The sequence below is a fragment of the Nyctereutes procyonoides genome, unplaced genomic scaffold, assembly GCF_905146905.1.
Source record: "Nyctereutes procyonoides isolate TBG_1078 unplaced genomic scaffold, NYPRO_anot_genome, whole genome shotgun sequence".
In the NCBI taxonomy this organism is placed as follows: domain Eukaryota; kingdom Metazoa; phylum Chordata; class Mammalia; order Carnivora; family Canidae; genus Nyctereutes; species Nyctereutes procyonoides.
The window spans coordinates 8,777,179-8,801,232 of record NW_026575117.1 but is presented as its reverse complement, the minus strand read 5'-3'; the positions used below and the strand labels follow the sequence as shown (position 1 = coordinate 8,801,232).

The 24,054-nt window shown below is 42.6% G+C and overlaps 1 pseudogene; it reads left to right on the top strand.

Moving 5' to 3' along the window:
- The first annotated feature begins 7,522 nt into the window (after positions 1 to 7,522).
- Positions 7,523 to 8,981, top strand: LOC129515346 (protein SET-like; annotated as a pseudogene).
- The last annotated feature ends 15,073 nt before the right edge of the window (positions 8,982 to 24,054 follow it).

Here is a 24,054-nt window from a genome sequence, read left to right as displayed (position 1 = left end):
TGGGCATCTGACTGGATCAATTGGTGGAGCATGCAACTCTTAATCTCAAGACCATGAGTTCTAGCTCCACGTTGGGAGTAAAATTTACTTTTTAAAAAAGACCTTTGGTAAAGTGCTTTTCGCCAACAGGATCATTTCACAATGTGGGCAACAAAAACAATGTGATGCGTGAGACACCGATTTACTGTAAGTAAGTGAGTCCATTAGAATATATATCCATTAATCAAAAACGGTCTTTGCCTTTCTTTTTAAGTGAATTGCAGTACCGTGTCTTAAGATCGATGAAAGAATTGTAAAGGTAGTTCCTACTTCTCCCAAGATTTTGGTCCATTTTGGAAAGACAAAACGTAAAACACACAAAACCAAAAATAATGCACACCCTGATAGGAACAATGAAAGTGCTCAAACAAGCACAGACAATAGATGCCATAGGAATTCAAGGAAAGGTGAGTTTTGTATAAGGGGGAGAAAGAAAGTCCTTTTGAGGATTTTGAAGAGGGATAAAATTTAAGAGGCAGAATGGAAAAGATCTTTCAGGAAGGAACGTGTGACAAAAGGCTTGCAGCTAGTAGTGGCTGTAAGACATGTTAAAAACAAACCACTTAGCAGGGCACCTAGCTGGCTCAGTCAATGGAGCATGAGACTCTTCACATCGGGGTCATGAGTTCAAGCCCCACATTGGGGGTACAGTTTATTTAAATAAATAAATAATTTTTTAAACACATATTCTGTGAATGGTAGCATTCACATAGGTTGATGAATACCAGGTTTGGGGATGCCTGGGTGGCTCAGTGGTTGAGCATCCACCTTCAGCTCAGGGTGTGATCCTGGGGTCCCGGGATTGAGTCCCACATCGGGCTCCTTGCATGGAGCCTGCTTCTCCCTCTGCCTGTGTCTCTGCCTGCCCTCCTTCTCTGTCATGAATAAATAAAAATCTTAAAAAAAAAAAAAACAGGTTATGTTAAAGCACAGATCAGCAGCCTCAGCTTAGACTTTACTTGTGGTTAGAGGGGAGCAGTAGAGAGGCCTTTCAAGCCAAAAAAATACTAGTAAATTGTGTCTTAAAGAAAAGCAATTCATTTATCAACTTTGTTGAGGACCAGCTTTGTTAAGGGCCACCAGATTCTAGGTTCTGGGAAAAGAGCAGTAAAAAACAGAAAGAATAGAAATTTGTGGGCTGGTTGCATGCTAGAGCCAGGAAGATCTTGTCAGAGATCTCTTCAGGGTCAAAAAGGGTGAAAGTAGAATATTTGAGAGACATCTCAAAAGATGTATCAAGAAGATAGCAGGAGTAGGATGTGTACTATAAAAGGATGAGTGGGTGGCAGGGAGAGCTTCCCGGCATGTGATTCAAGTTTCAGCCTGCATATCAAGACTTCCACTTTCTTTTTTTTTTTTTTTAAGATTTTATTTATTCATGAGAGACACACACAGAGAGAGGGGGGCAGAGACACAGGCAGAGGGAGAAGCAGGCCCCATGCAGGAAGCCTGATGTGGGACTCAATTCCCGGGACTCCAGGACCACGCCCTGGGCCAAAGGCAGGCGCTAAACCACTGAGCCACCCAGGGGTCCCCAAGACTTCAACTTTCATCCAACATTGGTAACAAGCACCAGAGTCACCCTTCACCTCAAACAAAAAAGGGACAAAGTATATGAAACAACAGATGCATACAGTGTTTCCATTTTGATGAAATGTTCTCAGGACATTGGCTATCAGTCAAGGAAGGACAGTGAATCCTGTGAAGAAGCAGATGAAGTGAACCCTATGGTTGTTCCAGCTATTTCCCTTGAGAGAGTTTCCAAGCTGTGGCACAGGGAGAGGGAACCCAAGTGGAACCTAGCATTCACCTTCTTAAGGAGCTAGAGCTGGGGCACCTGGGTGGCTCAGTCAGTTAAGTGTCTGCCTTCAACTCAAGTCATGATCCCAGGATGCTGGGGTTGAGCCCCATATCCGGCTCCCTGCTCAGAGGAGAGCCTGCTTCTCCCTCCCTTGCTCTTGTACTCTCTCACTCCCCCTCTCAAACAAATAAATGAAATCTATTAAAAAATTAAAAAAAAAAAAAAAAGCCAGAGCTGAGAGACCAGGGAAATCGAGAAAGCTAGAGACTGGAAGGGGGAGAGCTTTATAAAAACCTTAAAGATCTGCAGAGATCAAGCATGTGAGAAAACTGCATAGGCTAGTTTTCTTCTAGCCACTTGGAAATATTAGAACAATTGAAGCATATAGCAGTAGTGCCCTTTCCAACCAGTCTTAGTGAAAAAAACTCATGGGTCAAGGAATGCCTGGGTGGCACAGCAGTTTAGCGCCTGCCTTTGGCCCAGGGCGCGATCCTGGAGACCCAGGATCGAATTCCACGTCAGGCTCCCGGTGCCGGTGCATGGAGCCTGCTTCTCCCTCTGCCCCTCTCTCTCTCTCTCTCTCTCTCTCTCTCTCTCTCTCTCATAAATAAATAAAAATTAAAAAAAAAACTCATGGGTCAGTGGGTATTCAGAAGTTTTGCCTCAGTAGTGGAAACTATTTGGGTCCTGCTGACAAAACTTACTCAGAAGGATAACTGAGTAACTCAACTGTGTCTCAGAACAAAGTTTGAGAGTATTAAGAGGAATACAGAATGTGCATTCACCAACATGGTAATATGCACAATATCTAGTAGCATCCATTCAAAAGATTTCCTGCATGCAAATACTAGGGGAAGTACAACCCTTAATGAGGAGAAAAGTTCATTTGACACCAGAAATGGCAAAGGTGGTAGAATTAGTAGACAAGGATATAGTAGACAAGAATATATTGTAATAACTATATTTCTTATGTTCAGAAAGCTGGAAAAAAGATTAAGTAGAGATATAAGTGGTATAAAATACCACAACTCTGACAATCTTGAAATGAAAACTGCAATTTCTGAGAAGAAAAATACACCGGATGGAATCAGATGAGACATTGCAGAAGAAAAGATAGTGAACTTGAAGACATATAGTGATAGAAACTATCCAAAATGAAACAGGAAAAAAAACAACTGCGAAAAGATGAGCAGTGCATCAAATGTGCTAATGGGCAGTTTCAAGCAGCCCAGTGTTTGCACAGAGTGTCTGAGGAAGTTGAGGTGGGAAGGGGCACTTGAAGATACAATGGCTAGAATGTTTCTCAATTTCCTAGAAACTATAAATCAGCAACTCATGATGTTTAGCAAATTCCGGTTTCAAGAAACAGGAAGAAAATGGTATCAAGGCATGTTAAATTTAATCACTTTTAAATTAATGATACAATAGGGGCACCTACATGGTTCAGTTGGTTAAGCATCTGCCTTTGGCTCAGGTTGTGATCTCGGGGTCCTGGGATCGAGCCCCATGTCAGCTCCCTGCTCAGTGGGGAGTCTGCTTCTCCCTCTGCCTCTGTTCCTCCCCCCGCCTTGCCCCTCTTCTGTTCTCTCTCTCTCTCTCTCAAATAAATATATTTTTTAAAAATCAAAGTAAAATTTAAAAATCTGTGATAAAACAGTTTAAAATCAGTCACAGAAAAAAGACCTATTATGGAAAGAGGAACAAAGAGAAGAATGACAGCAGACTTCTTATCAGAAACAACGTGAAACAACAAGTACTGGAGAAAATAAAACTATCAAACTAGAATTCTCTACTCAGATACGATATTTTTCAAAAACAAACATGAAATAAAGACTTTCAGATACACAAAAGCTAAAAAAAAATGCATCACCAACCAACTTGATGCTATAAGAAATGTTAAAGGAAGTCCTTCAAGCAGATGGAAAAATATACCAGATGGGGATCTGCATCTACATAAAGGAACAAAAGGAGAGCCAAATTAACAACTATGTTTAGAGCAAAAATAGTAACGATGTTGTAGGATTTGTAACAGAGAAGTAAAACTTACATGAAAATGTAGCACAAAGATCTGAAGATTTTTGCAAGGTTCTTATACCTTATGTATAGTGGTAAAATACCACTTCAGCAAAGATTTTAATAAGTTAAAGATGTACACTATAAACATTTAAAAAAACACTGAAAATACATAACAGAGTTACAGCTAATGAAATACAGAGGAGATAAACTAGAATTAAAGAACAAAAGAGAAAAACAAATGGAACAAAACAACAGATGGGAAAATAGAAAACAAACAGCAAGTGGAGGCTTTAAACCCAACCATATCAATAATTACATTAAATATAAATGGCCTAGGGGTGCCCAGCTGGCTCAGTTGAGTGTCCAACTTCTGATTTCAGCTCCAGTCATGATCTCAGGGTTATGGAATCAAGCCCCATATTGGGTTTGGTGCTGGGCATGGAGCCTGCTTAGGATTCTCTCTCCCTCTCCCTCTGTCCCCCACCCCAACCACAAGCCCCAACTAAAAGGCTGCGATTGTCAAATTTTATTTAAAGAAAAAAAAAAGAGCTCTGTGCTAATTATGAAAAACCTACTTGAAATATAAAGACACAAATAAGTTAAAAGGGTCAAAGAATGGCGAGCTACCTGGTTTAGAGGTAAAAAAATGTTTGCTTTCAGGCTTAAAAATCCTGAAGTCATAGACTAAAGATCATCAAGCTTAACCACTCTATTTCACAGGTCAATAAATTGCAACTCAGCACAATAACTTAGATGCCAGCTGAGGTTCAGAGCCTCAGAATGGAGCTGTCCTGTAGGTAGGAGATAACAACGTGTAACCTAAGTAAGAAGCTGGTAAATGCTTATTTGGGTATTTTACCAGCAAAGATGTGATCAGTAAATGAAATAAAGAATATATAATCACAGTTCAATGATTACTACTTGGGTGGGGGAATAGAAAGTAAATTTGTAGATGTTTTCGAATATGAAAATCATAAACCATGTGTCTGTGAGTTTGGAAACATGAAAAATGGAGTCTCTTCCTTATGAGAGTATATCATTTAATATTTTTCTTCTAAATATTCTGAATTATTCTCAAAACTTAGATTATGTATTTTTATAGACACTTGTCTACATGACATAATTTTTTGTAAAGTCAGCACTATAAAAGTTAAATGGTTTTCTTAATTCGTGTCATGGGCCTCTATCATCATTTGCATTTTCTGTGTATATAATTGAACACATTTTAAAAATATATTTATAAGAGAGGGAAAGACAGTATGAGCATGGGGAGAGGCAGAGGGAGATACAGACTCCCTGCTGAATATGGAGCTGGACTTTGGGCTCCATCCCAGGACCCTGAAATGATGACCTAAGTCGAAATCAAGAGTGGGAGGCTCAACCAATTAAGCCACCCAGGCTCCCCACCACAGTACAGTTTCATGAGTATGTGAAAGAAGAAAACATGATGAGAGTGAATTATCTGGGGGGGGGGGGAGTGCATTTAAAAAAATAAAGCTAAGCACTGGGTGTTATTCTATATGTTGGCAAATTGAACACCAATAAATAAATTTAAAAAAATAAAAAAGAGCTAGTACATACTTCAACTTTTTCCAAGGCTCTTAGCATATGCTGCATATTATGACAATAAGCCCCCAAACCCACTTGTACATATGGAATCATATGTAAGAACAAGGAAAATTTCTACCCCAGTAATGAAAGCTCTACCATATGATCACTGCAAAATGACACATTCTATAAAATTTCCTAAATCATTGCAGTTCACTCGGCTTACATTCAGTGGTTTGGATGGTAACATGTTTAAAATACAGACCAAATTTGGGGAAATGTCGTTTCAATCTTGAAAGTGAATAGCGATATTCACTTTGAAAAGCTGAAATATAAGTTGAAAAAAAAACTGACTTTTGAGAAACACTAGTTTCAGATCATTTTTCGGTAAGTTGTATTTTAACCTAGTTGGTGCCATGAAAGTTGTAAAACAGGTAAAAACAATAGAAACCCCCACCTGTTTAACGTTTGTGAGAAATCAAATTTCCTTGAACGTTTTATGTCTGACTCGCATCTTTTCATATATAAACAAGGCCAAGTTCATGACAGATTCTCAAAAAGCTACTATGATCAAAGTGGAACCTGAGTTTTGTCGAGTTGATTATTTTTTCTTTATGCCATTGTTAAATTCTTCTACAGGAGGTATTCAGTTTTATATCATTATACCCACTTGGGATAAATTTTTCAATTCTGGTTCATACAATTATTGTTATCCATGCCTAGGGTAACTGAAAACAAACTTAGTCCAAAAATCAAAATACCGTGCATAGGAAGGGCTGCTCTGACGCTGAATCTCCTATCGGCTGGCTCCCCAAACTGGTCATGCCACTGCTGCCTCAACAGCAATGGGGACAAGGCCAGCCTGCCCTAAATATTCACAGGGCCAGACACAAGAGCAGAGGATCATTGTTGTAAAGCCCACACTAACCCCCCACCCCGGCAGCTCCATCCTGCAGCAGGAGGGGCTTGAAGCAGGAGTATGTGGACAGTTGATGAATCTGCCTCTAGGTCCTTTAGCCAGTTATGAGTCGGACAAGTGTGTTATCATGGAGTTCACTCTTCCCGTGTTTTGATTTTGCCAAATATTTAAATCAGATAATGCTTTGCATGATACTCAATAATATCAAAAACGGAAGGAGAAGGAGGGAAGGGTTACCTACTATAATGTTTTTCTTAGGGAATCCATGCTTATTGTTCATAATTATATTTAATTTTCCTTCCCATGTCAAAGAATTTTCTAGACATCAGTATTTACTGTTTTGTCTGTCTCTTGCTGCCTCTTCGTCTGGTTCAGTTTTGCAAAGGACACTTAGAGCAATTCGGAAATGTCATCCTTTGAACTCTTCCGTGCCCTTGACTGATTTTTCCATCCAGGAGTCATAAAATAATACAGGAGGGTAGTAAAAGTAATCTTTATGCTTCTCCTGTTTAAAGAAATGGTAAAATGTTTTCTTCCTTTTCTTATAAAAATGACCGGTTCAATGAGTATTTAGAAAATAAAGCTGGGCCTGGCTCAGGATGGCAAGGTCGGAGGCTGCTGCACTCACGTGCTCCCTCTGACTCCCAGAGTCTGCAACTACACACAAGAGCGGTTCAGTGAAGGAAACCAAAACCCAGCTGAGTGACTCCTACACATGGGGCAGAAAAGGGGATGCGAGCCACCCCACCCCCTGCTCTGCAGCCCACAGTCAGAAAAAAATCCACTTGCAGCTTCTCCCTAAGAGGCAAAGAGTTTGAAAACCACACCTAGAACCCCAGCTTTTAAGACCTGAAATCATAAAACTAGAACAAACAGTAAGCTCCTTGACCTAGGTCTTGGTGACGACTTTTTGGAATTGACAACAAAAGCAAAAATAAACAAGGAGGACCACATCAAACTAAAAAGCTTCAACTCAGCAGAGGAAAGCAGTAACAAAGTGACAAGGCAACCGACAGAATGGGAGAAAACATTTGCAAATTATATCTAATAAGGGGCTAACATCCAAAATATATAAAGACATAAACTCAGTAAAAAAATAAAATAAAATAAAAAATCCGATTAAGAAATGGGCAAAACCCAGTAATCGGAGCTTCCTCCTGACGTGCCCCTTTCCTGGTTTCATGGAGTTTCCTCACAGCATGGCCCCCAAGCGCCAGTCCTTGCTTGCACCTCAAACAAAGAAACTGAGGCTGCCTCTGGCCCCCAAGCCAGAGGAGACGTCGACCTCTCAGCACTTGCTGAAGGGAGAAAAAGAACAGCAAGAAGCAATTGAACATATTGATGAAGTACAAAATGAAATAGACACACTTAATGAACAAGCCAGTGAGGAGATTTTGAAAGTAGAACAGAAATATAACAAACTCCGCCAACCATTTTTTCAGAAGAGGTCGGAATTGATCGCCAAAATCCCCAATTTTTGGGCAACAACATTTGTCAACCATCCACAAGTGTCTGCACTACTGGGGGAGGAGGATGAAGAGGCGCTGCATTATTTGACAAGAGTCCAAGTGACAGAATTTGAAGATATTAAATCAGGTTACAGAATAGATTTTTATTTTGATAAAAACCCTCACTTCGAAAATAAAGTTCTGTCCAAAGAATTTCATCATGGGAGTGGTGATCCATCGTCCAAGTCCACTGAAATCAAATGGAAATCTGGAAAGGATTTGACGAAACGTTCAAGTCAAACGCAGAATAAAGCCAGCAGGAAGAGACAGCACGAGGAACCAGAGAGCTTCTTTCCTGGCTTCCTGCCCATTCTGATGCAGGTGCAGATGAGTTAGGAGACGTCATCAAAGATGATATTTGGCCAAATCCATTACAGTAGGCACTTGGTTCCTGATATGGATGATGGAGAAGGAGATGATGATGATGATGATGATGATGATGATGATGGAGAAGAAGAAGGATTGGAAGATATTGATGAAGAAGGAGATGAGGATGTAGGTGAAGAAGATGATGGGGGGGGGAGGAAGGAGAGGAGGATGAAGGAGAAGATGACTAATGGAACACTGATGGATTCCAACCTTCCTTTTTTAATTTTCTCCAGTCCCTGGGAGCAAGTTGGGTCTTTTTTTCCCCCTCCTCTTGTGCTCATTTGCCCTTTATAGTCTCTTTTCTCTCCCTTTATACCATGGTTCTCAACTTATTTTGGGGGGAAATATTTTGAGCAGAATACAGCGGGAAAAGAATCTCTACCCCTTTCTGTTCCAAATTCATTTTTATTCCTTCCTGTCTCAACAAAAACTTTATGGAATCAACACCACCGTGCTCTGTGGGAAAAAAGAAAAACCTTCTGCTCCCTTAGCTCTGCCGGAAGCTGGAGGATGCTAGGCCCCTGTGTAGTAGTGCATAGAATTCTAGCTTTTTCCCTCCTTTCTCTGTATATTGGGCTCAGAGATTACACTGTGTCTCTATGTGAATATGGACAGGTAGCATTTACCAACATGTACCTGTCTACTTTTTGTTTAAAAAAAGAAAAAAAAAACTTTAAAAAATGGGGTTACAGAAAGTCAGGAAAGGGTGGGTTTGAGGATGTTTGGGTGGGTTAAGTGGACATTTTGATAACATCGCTTCTTCTTTGGCATGTTTAATTGTGATGTTTAACGGACATCCTTGCAGTTTAAGGTGACACTTTTAAAATAAAACTCTCCTAATGATGAAAAAAAAAAAAAGAAATGGGCAAAAGATCCGAATAGACATCTTTCCAAAGAAGACATACAAATGGGGCACAGGTACATGAAAACGTACTTAATACCACTATTCATTGGGGAAATGCAAAACCACAGTGACATTTCAGCTCACACCTGTTTGGAATGGCTGTTATCAGGAGGACATCAAACATCGGCCAGGACGCGGAGGAAAAGGAGCCCTTGTGCATTGACGGTGGGAATATAAACTGGTGCAGCTTCTACGGAAAACAGTACGGAGGTTCCTCAAAAAATTAAAAATAGGACTACCTTACGATCCAGCGATTCCACTCCTGGGTATTTATCCAAAGGAAACCAAAAACACTAAATTGAAAAGGTATCTGCACCCACATGTTTATTGCAGCTTTATTCACAACAGCCAAGACAAGGTTGCGACCTCAATATCCACAGTAGATGAGTGGATAAAGAAAATAGGGGTGTAAATAGTGTGAAATAAGTCAGAAAGACACACACCGGGGCACCTGGGTGGCTCAGGCAGTTGAGCAACCGCCTTCAGCTCAGGTCATGATCCCAGGGTCCCGGGATTGAGCCTGCTCAGCGGGGAGCCTGCTCCTCCCTCCTTAGCTCCCCTTGCTTGTGCACTCCTGTCCTCTCTCCCTGTCAAATAAAATATTTAAAAAAGAAAAAAAATGAGCAGCCTGGGTGGCTCAGCAGTTTAGCACCGCCTTCAGCCCAAGCCGTGATCCTAGGGACCTGGGATCGAGTCCCACGTCATGCTCCCTGCATGGAGCTTGCTTCTCCCTCTGCCTGTGTCTCTGCCTCTGTGTGTGTGTGTCTGTGTGTGTGCGTCTCATGAATAAATAAATAAAATCTTTTATAAATAAATAAGAAAAAGAAGAAAGAGAAAGAAAGAAAGAAAGAAAGAAAGAAAGAAAGAAAGAAAGAAAGAGAAAAAGACAAATACCATATGATCTCACTTGTGGAATCTAAAAAAAGAGAAAAACAGCTCATAGACCAGATTGGTGGTTGCCAGATAGGAGGGATTAGGGGTGAAGATATATTAACCTGGGTACAAACTTCCAGTTCTAACACGTAAGCCATGGAGACAGTCTACGGCGCAGTGACTATAGTTAACAACACTGTGTACTTGAAAGTTCCTAAGAGATCTTCGAGGTCTCATCACAGGGAAGTGTGACCCTGTGTGTGATGGATTTTAGCTGGACTTCCTGCGGTGATCATTTCACACTATATATAAATATTGAATCCTGACGTCATGTACCCGAAAGTAATACAATACCTATTATATCTCGATTAAAAAAAAAAAAAAACCATGGATACGCCACACACACAAAATTACACGTCACCATCCAGAAACTGTTACTATTTTGCTGAGTGTCCCCCAGTCTGTTTCCGTGGGAAAATTCTGCGTGTAGCTAGAGTGAGCTTGAGGATCCGGCCCGATGGAGGGATGGGCAGGAGTGCAGGGGGCAGCCCCCATGACACTGGATTTGGACTGAGCTCGGCCTGGACAGCGGGGGCCCAGGCTGCATCCGGGGGTGTCCCCCCAGAAAGGGGAGCTCCCAGAGAAGAGAGGGGTCAGGAGGGAGGGTGGCCTGTCTCAGCAGCATGATGCAGAGTCTGAGTCAGAGAGCTGGGCCCGCAGCAGCGGCCGGGAGTCTTACAGCACAGCACCACTTACCTGTGAAACTTTAAAAAAAAAAAAGGAAAAAAGTCAAATCCAAAGAGAGCAAATATGCATAAATCAAATCATCATGTTGTACACTTTATGTTACAATTGGGAGCGCCTGGTTGGTTTGTTGGTTAAAGACCTATCTGACTCCATTTCTGCTCAGGTCATGGTCTTGGGTGATGGGAAGGAGGACCCCCCAGTCGGGCTCCACGCTCAGCGGGGAGACTGTCCCTCTCCCTCTGCCCTTCCCTGACTGTCTAAATAAATAAATAAATAAATAAATAAATAAATAAATAAATAAATAAATAAGATCTTTAAATATATATATGTATATGTATATATGTGTGTGTGTTATAATTGGGTTTGTCGATTGTACTTTAATAAAGCTGGTGAGGGAGAGAAAAGAGAGAAGGACCCCCCAATAGAACCCCCACCCCGATCCAGCAGTCCCACCCCGAAGGATATACTTACTCAAAAGAGCTGAAAGCAGAGACCAGAACAGGCACTTGCACATCCAAGCTCATGGCAGCCAAGAGTCACAGGAGTCGAAAGGTGGGCATGTCCGTTGACAGGTGAACGGATGAACAAAACTTGCTACACGCGTACATTGGAATAGTAGCCTTCCAGAGGAGGAAACACGGACGAAGCTTGAAGGACATCGTGCCAACTGAAACAAGCCAGTCACAAAAAAAGAATACAAAAAAAAAAAAAAAAAAAACCTGGAAGATTCCATTTCAGTGATGTAGCTCGTAGTCAATTTTGTAGAGACGCAAAGTAGGATGGATGTGGGCTGGGGGCTGGAGGCAGGGGAAGTTGAGAGTTGGTGTTTAAATGGCCACAGATTTCCACTTTTGTACAATGAAGAGCATCCGGAGACTGGTTGCACGACAATGTGAGTGGACATATATATTCTCAAGAGTTACGGTTGTTTCCTACAATCAGAATCTATCACTCAATGTCCGCAGGTTCACCTAGTGGGCCTCTTTTGATGTTCTTTCAAGATAGGTGACCCCAAATTTGTATACCTTGGGGTAGCCTCGTAATGTCTCCTTTTGTCCTCTTTTAAAAGTGTGATCCTGTTTGTTAAAGGGATTTTACTTAACTATGGAAAGAAATGAATCCATGAAATGAAACCAAGTAGAGCTCTTAGAATATGTCTGGCACTTTGTTAAGCGCCTAGTCCTGTTAGCTAGCTAAATGCAATAGAAGTTTGCTGTTACTGTTTTTCTTATTTGTTGCCAATATTTCTTACTTGCGGGGCACCTGGGTGGATCAGTGGTTTGGGCGTCCGCCTTCAGCCCAGGTCATGATTTCGGGGTCCTGGGATCGAGCCCCACATGGTCGGCTCTCTGCTCAACGGGGAGTCAGCTTCTCTCTCTCCCTCTGCCCCACCTTGTGCACACACACTCTCTCTCATAAATACAGCATATTTTTAAAGATTCTATTTATTTATTCATGAGAAACACACAGAGAGAGATTGGGAGGCAGAGACACAGGCAGAGAGAGAAGCAGGCTCCCTGCAGGGAGCCCGACGTGGGACTCGATCCCGGGCCTCTAGGATCACGCCCTGGGCCGAAGGCAGCGCTAAGCCACTGAACCACCCAGGCTGCCCACAATATTTTTTTAAAAATATTTCTCACGTGTTGTTTGTCTTTTATTACTCTTAATGGTGGCTTCTGAATTACTTTCCTTTATAATTTCTTCATCACTCTCAACCATAAAAAGTCTTCTTCAATCTTGAGATTTAATAAATACTTTCTTGCAGTTCAAAAAAAAGGGAGAGAGAAATGAATCCAGACTGAAAGATTTTTAAATCCTTGTGCACTTTGTGTTCTCAAAATATCAGGGACAGATAACGGCCTGATAAATCATTTCATTTATACCCTCATCTCTCTGATGAAGAAGAAGCTGGCTTCAAAGATGTTACAAGTGACAAAGTCTGACCCTGGCAGGCTGCACACTTGGGGTTCTGGAAGACGAGCTCGCCAACATTTTCATCAACAGCGACCCCTTTCTCATGTCTCTTTGTGGACACAATTCTAGAAAAGTCTGGTCTATCAAGCGGCCTTTAAGTCATGAAGCATTTATCAATCAAAGACTCTGGTCTGTGTGAGTTAATCCCTGCTGCCCTGCTGCATGGATATAATCCCAAGCAAAAGCACCGAAACGCAGCACCATTTCTTTTAAAATTGTTGATAAGTTGAAATGGTTGTTAGTTCCAGGTGTTACCGGAGAGATCCACTAGAGGTCAGAGCAAACTCCCCTGGATGCCGTGCTTAGGGCCTACCACCCACAACAGGGGGACCCTAAGACCTGTCCCTACAGCAGACGCCCCCTCGCCCCCCAAAAGTGCTTTGCCTCCTGGCTCACATTATCTAGATTTAACCAAGAGCAAGTCTTCTTTCTGCTGCCTACTCACCGATTCGGGGCTAATGTTCTTCACTGCTTCCGTTGGATTTTGCACTTTTTAAAAATTCTTGGATTATTTAAATCCTTCCATCTGGCTACAAAGACACCTTAATTTCATGCCATGGGATCCCTCGTATCCAAATGCGATGCTTTCATAAATTTTCCTGGAACTTTATGGAATTTTGCACTTTTAAAATATTGTATGAATCCACCAGGGCCAAAACTCCATAAAGATACTAAAATGACATCCAAAAATAACATAGTCTTTTATAACCGACTTTTTATACCATACGCTTTTTTAAATTAGAATACTGTGATGAACCGACAGCTTTGCGCCCAGTTCATTTGTTTCAAGTATTTGTAGTCATTAGTTATTTTTTGGTGTTTGAAATGTCATAGGTTAGCCAAAGCCACCCTTAAACTGCCCATGGAGCCTTTGGACAAAACTGTGCGTTTCTTTTTAAGTACCTTCGCTTTCTGGTGACAAGACAGGTCCCAGAAATACAATCCGCTGGCTTCCTAAGTCCCAATTGATATTAGAGACCAAACTGTGAAGACTGGGGGTGTTTATCTGATTTTGTGCCACTGGGATGGTGTGACTTGTTGGGCGGTTCAGGGACAGAGATGGAAATACACACAATAGGTTCATAGCCATTTGGGGGGACACCTGGCTGGCTCAGTTGGTGGAGCATGCCACCCTTGATCTTGGGGTTGTGAGTTCGAGTCCCACCCACACTGTGTGTAGAGATTATGTCAAAAATAAAATCTTTAAAAATAATAATAAATTCAGGGGTCTCTGGGTGGCTCAGTCAGTGAAGCATCTGCCTTTGGCTCAGATCATGATCCCGGGATCCTGGGATCGAGCTCCCAGCTCAGCAGTAAGTCTGCTTCTCCCTCTCCCTCTGCCCTCCCCTACTTGTGCTCTCTCGCTGTCTCTCTCAAATAAATAAATAAAGCCATCTTTAAAAATTGTTCATTGTCATTTTCAATTTAGTCCTAATTGTACATCACTCCCATAATATTTAAATTCTTTTTTATATCCCACCTCCAGACCCCAATATTTACATTCCTAATCCTATAGTTAAACTATAATTACACTTCGTTTTATTTGATCATAGACGACTCATGTAATCATCACTCCGAAGCTCTTGATTTATAACAAACTTAACAGAATGACTGATTTATTTACTTGCCAGTAAAAGAATCAGACCCAAAATAGCGATGCCAGTATTAGCACTTATTATAAAACTGCTGAATAAAATTCAAATTTGTATTTGTTCCTGCCTTCGTTCTTAGAATACAGCATAGGATACACAGTGAAATTACTTTGGTCCAGAGAACTCTGAAATAATTCCTCACTCCTGGGTCATGGAAGTGCTGTCCAAATGATTCCATTCGTTTTCAGTTTGGAGGGGTCAGAGGTTGACAGTTCGGAGCTCTCACTATTTTAGCTTCTATTTTCAGCCACTGGCAAAAGGGATCATTTTATTAGTTCATATCATGAAGATAAATAGAAATACTTCAACAGCTCCATCTTCAAAGTACTAAATGAGAATTTCACACTGTCTGGCTCCCCCACAATGACTCAGTTATAAGTGCAAGATTTATTTTTTTTTTTAATTTTTATTTACTTATGATAGTCACAGAGAGAGAGAGAGAGAGAGAGAGGCGCAGAGACATAGGCAGAGGGAGAAGCAGGCTCCATGCACCGGGAGCCCGACGTGGGATTTGATCCTGGGTCTCCAGGATCGCGCCCCGGGCCAAAGGCAGGCGCCAAACCGCTGCGCCACCCAGGGATCCCAAGTGCAAGATTTATATATGCACATTCTGAATAAGGCCGGACAAGCCTATTCAGACTTCCACTGTCCAATTTCTCTTAATATATTTAGAATCTACAGTTCCATGTCTCTGATTAGATTTTCATTGTACTAAATCCTCTTCTAATATGAGAGCTTTTTTGATCATCTGCCTCCTACCCCACCCCCGGCCCCAGCCAGCTTTTCTTCTCTCAGTCATATATGATAGCTTTCCCTTCTAATCAATATATCGTGTGTGCTAAGCATTGTCCTATCACGCCAGGGGTCTAAACGATGCTTTCTTTAGTTTTACAATATATATGTGAGACATGATGGTTTTGTGTTGCTGTTTTCTCAATATAATACCATTTATTCAGATATCTTAATCTACCTCCAGGAAAAATACACACATACTGGAATATATTTCTATATGTATTATTAGAATGGCTTACTATTGGCAAAGGGCAATATACACTGATGTGGGTTTTTCAGATTTTGTCAGAAATATTCTTTTGGGGCAGCCCCGGTGGCACAGCGGTTTAGCGCCGCCTGCAGCCTGGGGTGTGATCCTGGAGACCCGGGATCGAGTCCTACATCGGGCTCCCTGCATGGAGCCTGCTTCTCCCTCCGCCTGTGTCTCTGCCTCTCTCTTCACTCTCTCTGAATGAATGAATAAATAAATCTTTAAAAAAAAGTTTTTGAAAAAAAATATTCTTTTGGGGTGCCTGGCTGGCTCAGCCAGTTGAGCATCTAACTGTTTTGATTTCAGCTGAAGTCATGATCTCAGGGTCAAGGGATCGAGCTCTGCGTCAGGCTCTGCACTCAGCGCAGAGTCTGCTTGTCCCTCTCCTTCTGCTCCTCTCCCACTACATTCTTTCTCTTCCAAATAAATAAATAAAATCTTTTTTTAATTTTATTTATTCATGAGAGACAGACAGACAGAGAGAGAGGAGAGAGAGAGAGGCAGGCACAGACACAGGCAGAGGGAGAAGCAGGCTCCATTCCATGCAGGGAGCCTGATGTGGGACTCGATCCGGGGTCTCCAGGATCACACCCAGGACTGAAGGTGGCGCTAAGCCACTGATCCACCTGGGCTGCCCATAAAACCTTTTTAAAAAGAAATATTCTTTTAGGGGATCCCTGGGTGGCTCAGTGGTTTAGTGCCTACCTTTGGCCCAGGGCGCAATCCTGGAGTCCTGGGATCGAGTCCTGTGTCAGGCTCCTGGCATGGAGCCTGCTTCTCCCTCTGCCTGTGTCTCTGCCTCTCTCTCTCCTCTCTCTCTCTCTCTCTCTCTCTCTCTCTCCTCTCTCTGTCTATCATGGATAAATAAATAAATAAATCTTTAAAAAAAAGAAACAAAATATTCTTTTAACTCATAAGATCATAATTCTGGCCTTAGTCATCTACACATATATCTTCCTTTTTTTTCTCAGTTATAATTTCAATTCCAGTTAATGTACAGTACACATACGTTTTTCTATTATCAGTATTATTAAGTGAAAATAGCTAAGTAATTTTCCATCTTCAGTGGCTTTTGGGGAAAAGCAACCAGATTAGATATAATTCCGCCATAGCGTTGAAGGATTATTCCAACTGTTATATATGTCACCCTGAAGCGTTATCCGCAGGAGACTTCTGACTCTGTTGTAGGAGGATTCAATCGACTCCCAATCTCCATCATGCAGATATAAATCTGTGCACACACAATCCTATTCTACGCTGGTGTCAAGGCGCAGCAGGTGCACGGAAGCCTTGGGGAGGGAGTGGCATTCCAGAGACAGACCAGGCTCTCGGAGGTGGGCAGCCTCCGGAGCTTCCATTCCCGGACCAGTCACTGAGCTGAGTGTGGGCTCGCCTGGCACCCAAAGGCGACTCCTGCGGGGCAGCGAGGAGAAGAGAGCCAAGCTCTCAGTGATCAGGGGAGCAGGCAGGCTGGATCGGAATCTGGCAGCGCCCCGGACAAAAGCATGCGCAGCACTCAACCCCGTTCTTGCCCCCCTTCCCCTGCGCAGGGGGCGTGCAGACAGGAGGGAGCATCCCGGCCCCTGGAGCATCCCGCACAGTGGTCCAGCCCCAGCCCGGCCGGAGCCGCACCCTGAGGCTGTGCTCCCAGCCCGCCCACTCACTGGGTGCCGACAAGATCCAGGCCTCCGGGCCCTTGACCCTGGTGGCCTAGGAGCTGGGGTCTGGGACCAACCGGAGGCGAACTCACCGGGGCCGGTCGGGCCCAGGCCGGCTCGCTGCACCTGCTGGGCTCCCGAGTCAGCCCCTCGCAGTAGCCCCAGCCCGGGAACACTTGGTCTCTCTGGGAAAGGGAAAGCCAAATTTCGGAAGAGACTTCAGAATTCAAGAGAAACTATTCATAGAAGATCCCTGGTTTATGATGGTACCAAATCTCAGCTGTAGCATCCTTTGAGGGGGATCCCGTGGTTTTTGCTGTATCTGCCTGGAGTCTTCGCTCTTTAGCTTTGGTGAGGAAACCCAACCCCTGAAGGGAAATAATAATGTCATGTGCCGGGCAGCCTGGGTGGCTCAGCCGTTTAAGCACCTGCCTTCATCCCAGGGTGTGATCCTGGAGTCCTGGGATGGGGTCCCACGTCAGGCTCTCTGCATGGGGCCTGCTTCTCCCTCTGCCCGTGTCTCTGCCCCTCTCTGTGTGTCTATCATGAATAAATAAATAAATAAAATCTTTTTTAAAAAATGTGCCTTAAATTCCCAATTTTGGGGCTCCTGGGTAGCTCAGTGGTTGAGCGTCTGCCTTTGGCTCAGGTCATGATCCCGGAGTCCTGGGATCGAGTTCCGCATAGGGATCCCCCCAGGGGTGCCTGCTTCTCCCTTTGCCTGTGTCTCTGCCTCTCTCTGTGTGTCTCTCATGAATAAATAAATAAAATCTTTTAAAAAAAAATCCCCCCCCCAAAAAAAATCTAATTATTTAAAAATTCCCAATTTTGCATCCTGTGGGCTCTGCACAATAACCACAGGTAGATATTTTTAAAGAAAATACTTTAAAACATGAATGTGGGGATCCCCAGGTGGCTCAGCGGTTTAGCGCCTGCCTTCGGCCCAGGGCGTGATCCTGGAGTCCTGGGATCAAGTCCCACGTCAGGCTCCCTGCATGGAGCCTGCTTCTCCCTCTGCCTGTGTCTCTGCCTCTCTCTCTCTCTGTGTGTGTCTCTCATGAATAAATAAATAAAATCTTTTAAAAACATAAAATAAATAAAACATGAATGCAGACGTTAAATTTCTCCCTTCTGTTATGCCATTTATTTTTATCACCTTTTGAATTACAAAATATTTAACATAGAAGACTTCAAATTAAAAATAATCTTGAAAAAAATGAAATAAATAAAAAAATAAAAATAAAAATAGTAAAAATAATCTTGAAAACATGTTTTTTTAACCTTAGAAGAGGTGGAGGTTGACTATCCTCCCTTTTTGAGCAGCTCAAGAACTGAGACATGGCTGAAATTCCTGCACTGTTTCAAGTTCAGTCCTTGGAAAATTAAACTTGTTACATCTGTTTCATGGTTTCTAACCAGTTCTTATCTGCTCCAGAGATATATTTCTTTTTTTCAAAAGATTTATTTATTTTATCTTAGAGATCAAGAGAGCACAAGCAGAGAGGGGGAGCAGCAGAGGGAGGAGAGAGAATCCTTGGGCAGACTCTCCACTGAGCGCAGAGCCCGACATGCGGCTTGATCCCAGGACCCTGAGATCATGACTTGAGCTGAAATCAAGAGGTGGATGCTGGGGTACCTGGGTGGCTCAGTGGTTGAGCATCTGCCTTTGGCTCAGGTCGTGATTCTGGGGTCCTGGGATCAAGTCCGCACTGGGGTCTGCGCAGGGACCCTGCTTCTGTCTCTGCCTCTCATGATTAATAAGTAAAATATATTTTTAAAGATTTTGTTTATTTATTCATGAGAGACACAGAGAGAGAGGCAGAGACACAAGCAGAGGGAGAAGCAGGCTGCAGCAGGCTCCCTGCAGGGAGCCCGATGTGGGACTCAATCCCAGGTCTCTAGGGTCACGTCCTGGGCTGAAAGCAGGTGCTAAACCACTGAGCCACCCAGGCATCCCAATAAGTAAAATATTTTTTTAAAAAAGAGTAGGATGCTTAACCTACGGAACCACCCAGGTGCCCCCAGACATATATTCCTTTTCAAGCCTAAGTTTTTTTTGTAAAAATAAACCAAGGATTTTTAACAACTTGAATTCGTAAAACTTTAGGTCTATACAGATTCCATCCCCCTCTATTTTCTTTCTTTCTAAATTCACACATGCATTACAAAAGATTAAAACAAAGTATTTATATGTCGACAAATGGAAACTTTGTTTTCAATTAAATATCTTGCAATTTATTCCAAATATGCAGTTATTTTTAAAACTGTAAGCATTTTTTTTTTTACTCAGTAACTGATAATATATTTTCATGAACCTTAAGTCTCCAGCATTTTTGCTTCTCCAGAGGGCAATCTCCTAATTTTATCAGTGAGGAAAGATTCCTGTGGATTAGCACTCAGCATCCTTTCTACCCCCCTTCCTGGGCAGAGGCTAAGAGATGAAGCCATGTTCCAGAGTGCTTTGAGCACTAGAGGGAACTTGGCAAGTTATAATCAGGTGCACCCTGGAAAGCTCTGGAAGGCAGAGTGGGGTGAAAGCTGTGTTTCTGCTATTTTTGCTGTTCTGATAGCACAATCCTGCAGGTGTTGGATTTTTCTGTGCCAGAGACCAGTGTCTGGCACAGAGACAGGTGTGTTTTGGGGGGTGTGTGTCCATGGTTGGAGCCGGAGCTCCCCGTGGGGGGTGAGGTGTCCTTGCAGCCAAGAGCTCACAGATGGCTTCCTGCTGCCCCGGCTCCTTGACAGTGCACAAGTGACAGCTCTGTTCTAGTAGTTACTCTGGAAGTGGCCCAGCATATAGCCTGCTCTCCCAGCCCTTCCGGTCATTTGGAAGCCCTGAATTCCCTCTGCTGCATTCTGTCCCATGTGGCCATCCAGACGGGCACACGGTGGGAAAGCCGGAGACGAACCGCAGGACTCCTGGGGCTTGAGGAGGGAGTGGGCAGTGGGGGTCAAGAGGGCACCTGCTGGGCCTGGAGAAGCAGAATAGAATGGTCCCAGTGGGGGCTCCTGCAGAACTAAAGGAAGAACGGAGAACACCTGCCAGGCCCAGAGGGCGGAGACAGCAGCGTGGGCACCTGCCAGGGAAGGAATTTTTCTGCTCTCTTCCCTGTGTTGGCCTAGGAAGGGTCAGGAACCAGTCTGCAAGCTTGGGGAGCTCAGTGGCATTAGGTGGAGGAAACAAAAGAGAAACTTAATGCTTCCTCACTCCCCTTTACGCACACACGCGCGCGCGCACACACACACACACACACACACACGCACACGCAGAGCCTCTATCAGGTCTGAAGGAGGAGAAGGGATGAACTTTAAATCAAGTTCAAGGTGGGGCGCCTGGTTGGCTCAATCAATTGGTTAAGCATCTCACTCTTGATTTCAGTTCGGGTCCAGAGCTTGAGATTGAGTCCAGCAGGGAGCCAGCCTGAGGTTCTCTCTCTCTCCCTCTCCCACTGTCCCTCCCTCTGCTTGCGTGTACAAGTGTGCACACAGTCTCTCTAAATAAATGGATAAAATCTTAAAGAAAAATTCAAGGTCAAGGCTCTGAGTATTACATGACGTTGAACATTGTAAGATTTAAAATTATGTAAACCAAGGGGCACCTGGCTGGCTCAGTCAGAGGAGCATGTAATTCTTGACCTCTGGGTCATGAGTTCAAGCCCCATGTAGGGCATGAACCCTACTTAATAATAAATAAATAAATAAATAAATAAATAAATAAATAAATAAAAATTATATAAATCAAGACCACGTTTGCAACCTTGGAACTTTTTGTTACCACTGTGTGATCAAAAAACCTAAAAGCCTGCCTAACTTCTCACCCAGGAGCAAAGGAAGCACTTTCCATACTGAATAACCACTAAAGAGACAATGGCAAGCAACGTAAAGATGGTTTCTGATTACATCTCTTCAAGTCCTGCTTGCTCACTGGTTGCAGAGACTTACTTGAGGATCAATTTTCAGTTATTCCAGTGTTTTCCTTTAAGAGGCAAGCTAAATGTTGTGGTATTTGAAAGCAAAAATGAATTATTGGGACTTCAAGATAAAAAGCTTCTGTACAACAAAGGAAGCAATTAACAAAACTAAAAGGCAGCCTACAGAATGGGAGAAGATATCTGCAAATGATGTAGCTGATAAAGGGTTAGTATCCAAAATATATGAAGAACTTATCAAACTAAACACCCAAAAAACAAATAATCCAATTAAATGGGGCTGAAGACATGAATAGATAGACATTTTTCCCAAAAAGACACACACATGGCCAACAGACGCATGAAAAGTTGCTCGACATCACTCACCATCAAATCAAAACTACAGTGAGATATCACCTCACACCTGTCAGAATGGCTAAAATCAACAACACAAGAAATAACAGGGATTGGGAAGGATGCGGACGGAGAAAGGGGAGCCCTCTTACACTGTTGGTGGGAATGCAAACTGGGGCAGCCACTCTGCAAAACGGTATGGAGGTTCCTCAAAAAGTTAAAAAATAGAGCTACCCCAAGATCCAGCAATTGCATTGCTAGGTATTTACCCAAAGGATACAGAAATACAGATTTGAAAACAAACTGAGGGTCACTGGAGGGGAGGAGAGTGGGGGGATGGGGTAACTGGTGATGGGCATTAAGGAGGGCACATGACGTAATGAGCACGGGGGATTATGTAAGACTGATGAATCACTGACCTCTACCTCTGAACCCTATAATACATTATACGTTAATTAATTGAATTTAAATAAAAAATTTTAAAATACAGATTTGAAGGGGTATGTGTACCCCAATGTTTATAGCAACATTATTAACAATAGCCAAATTATGGAAAGAGCCCAAATGCCCATCAACAGATGAATGGAGGGACGCCTGGGTGGCTCAGTGGTTGAGCATCTGCCTTTGACACAGGGCATGATCCTGGAGACCTGGGATCAAGTCCCGCATCGGGCTCCCTGCATGGAGCCTGCTTCTCCCTCTGCCTGTGTCTCCGCCTCTCTCTCTGTGTGTCTCTCATGAATAAATAAATAAAATCTTTTTTTAATTTTTATTTATTTATGATAGTCACACACGGAGAGAGAGAGAGAGAGAGAGAGCAGAGACATAGGCAGAGGGAGAAGCAGGCTCCATGCACCGGAAGCCCGACATGGGATTCGATCCCGGGTCTCCAGGATCGTGCCCCGGGCCAAAGGCAGGTGCCAAACCGCTGCGCCACCCAGGGATCCCAATAAATAAAATCTTTAAAAAAAAAACTGATGGATGGATAATGAAGAGGTGTTATATATACAATGGAATATTACTCAGCTGTCAAAAAGAATTAAATCTTGCCATTTGCAATGACATGGATGGAACTATAATGTTTTATACAAAGCAAAATAGAGAAAGACAAACATTGTAGGATTTCACTCATGTGGAATTTATGAAACAAAACAGATGAATATATGGGAGGAAGGAGGTAAACCCTGAGACTCCCCCCCCCCCTTTTTTAAAGATCTATCCCATTTATTTGAGAGACAGAAAGCACATGAGTGGTGGGAGGGGCAGAAAGAGAGGGAGAGAAATCTTCAAGTGGACTTCACACTGAGAACGAGACCTGACCTGGGGCTTGATCATGGACCCCTAGATCATGACCTGAGCTGAAATCAAGAGTCAGCTGCTTACCTAACTGAGCCACCCAGGTACCCCCAAACCAGCAGAGACTCTTAGTGATAGAAAACATACTGAGGGCAGCCTGGGTGGCTCAGCGGTTTAGCACTGCCTTCAGCCCAGGGCCTGATCCTGGAGACGCAGGATCGAGTCCGACTTCAGGATCCCTGCATGGAGCCTGCTTCTCCCTCTGCCTGTGTCTCCGCCTCTGTGTGTGTGTGTGTGTCTCTCATGAATAGATAAATAAAATCTTAATAATAATAATAATAATAATAAAAAAAACAAACTGAGGGTTGATGGAGGGAGGTGGATGGGGGATGGGCCAGGTGGGGGATGGGTATCAGGAGGGCACTTGATGTGATGAGCACTGGGTATGGTATATAAGTGATGAACCACTCCTGAAACCAACATTATACTTTATGTTAACTAGCTAGGATTTAAATTAAAATTTGGAAGAAAAAAAAAGGAAATGTGATATTTGAATAGTATTTTGTATGAACAAAAACCTTGCATATTTTACCTTTGTATTTGATATGCAGTCTGTGGGGAGAGGGGCTTCTGAAGTCAGGTTTTTTTTTTGTTGTTTTTTTTTAAAGTAATCTCTAAACACTCAGTGTGGGGCTAGAACTCACCAAGAGTTGCATGCTCCACCGACTAAGCCAGCCAGGCACCCCTGAAGTCAGTTTTATACTCAGAAAAAAGGACTGTTAAGACCTCTTTCTTTTGTATATATAAATTAATAGTTACTTTAGTTAAAAAAAAATCCACAAATCTATTCCCTTAACCTTTGTTTTATTTACTAACCTAATTACTGTAAGGAGGATTTTTACTATTCACCCAATTTAATTATCTTAAACATTTTAAATGACTTTTACAAGCTTAATATATCTAATTTTCAAGTATTTCAGCTATGTATACAAGGCTATGTACTTCTTGCAAATATAGTTAATTAAATTTATTTTTTAAAATATTTTATTTATTTATTTATTTGACAGAGAGCACAAGCCGGGGGAGCAGCAGACGGAGAGGGAGAAGCAGGCTCCCCGCGGAGCAGGGAGCCAGATGGCTTGTGGGGCTCCATCCCATGACCAAGGGATCATGACCTGAGCCACCCAGGTGCCCCTAGTAAATTAAATCTACTTTTATAATCCTTTGAATGCAAACGTGTAGCTCTAAATCAATTACTTGATTATACATTTTGAGTTGGAATCATAAAACTAGTATTAAAATATCCCAATAAGCTAAATTGTAAATATTTTATGTAGTTATAGCAACATATCCAAATCATTCTTAAATGTATCATGCACTTGAATACTATTAAAATATTAATGAAATTAATAACCCATATTATTTTATACTTAATTCTTAGTTTCC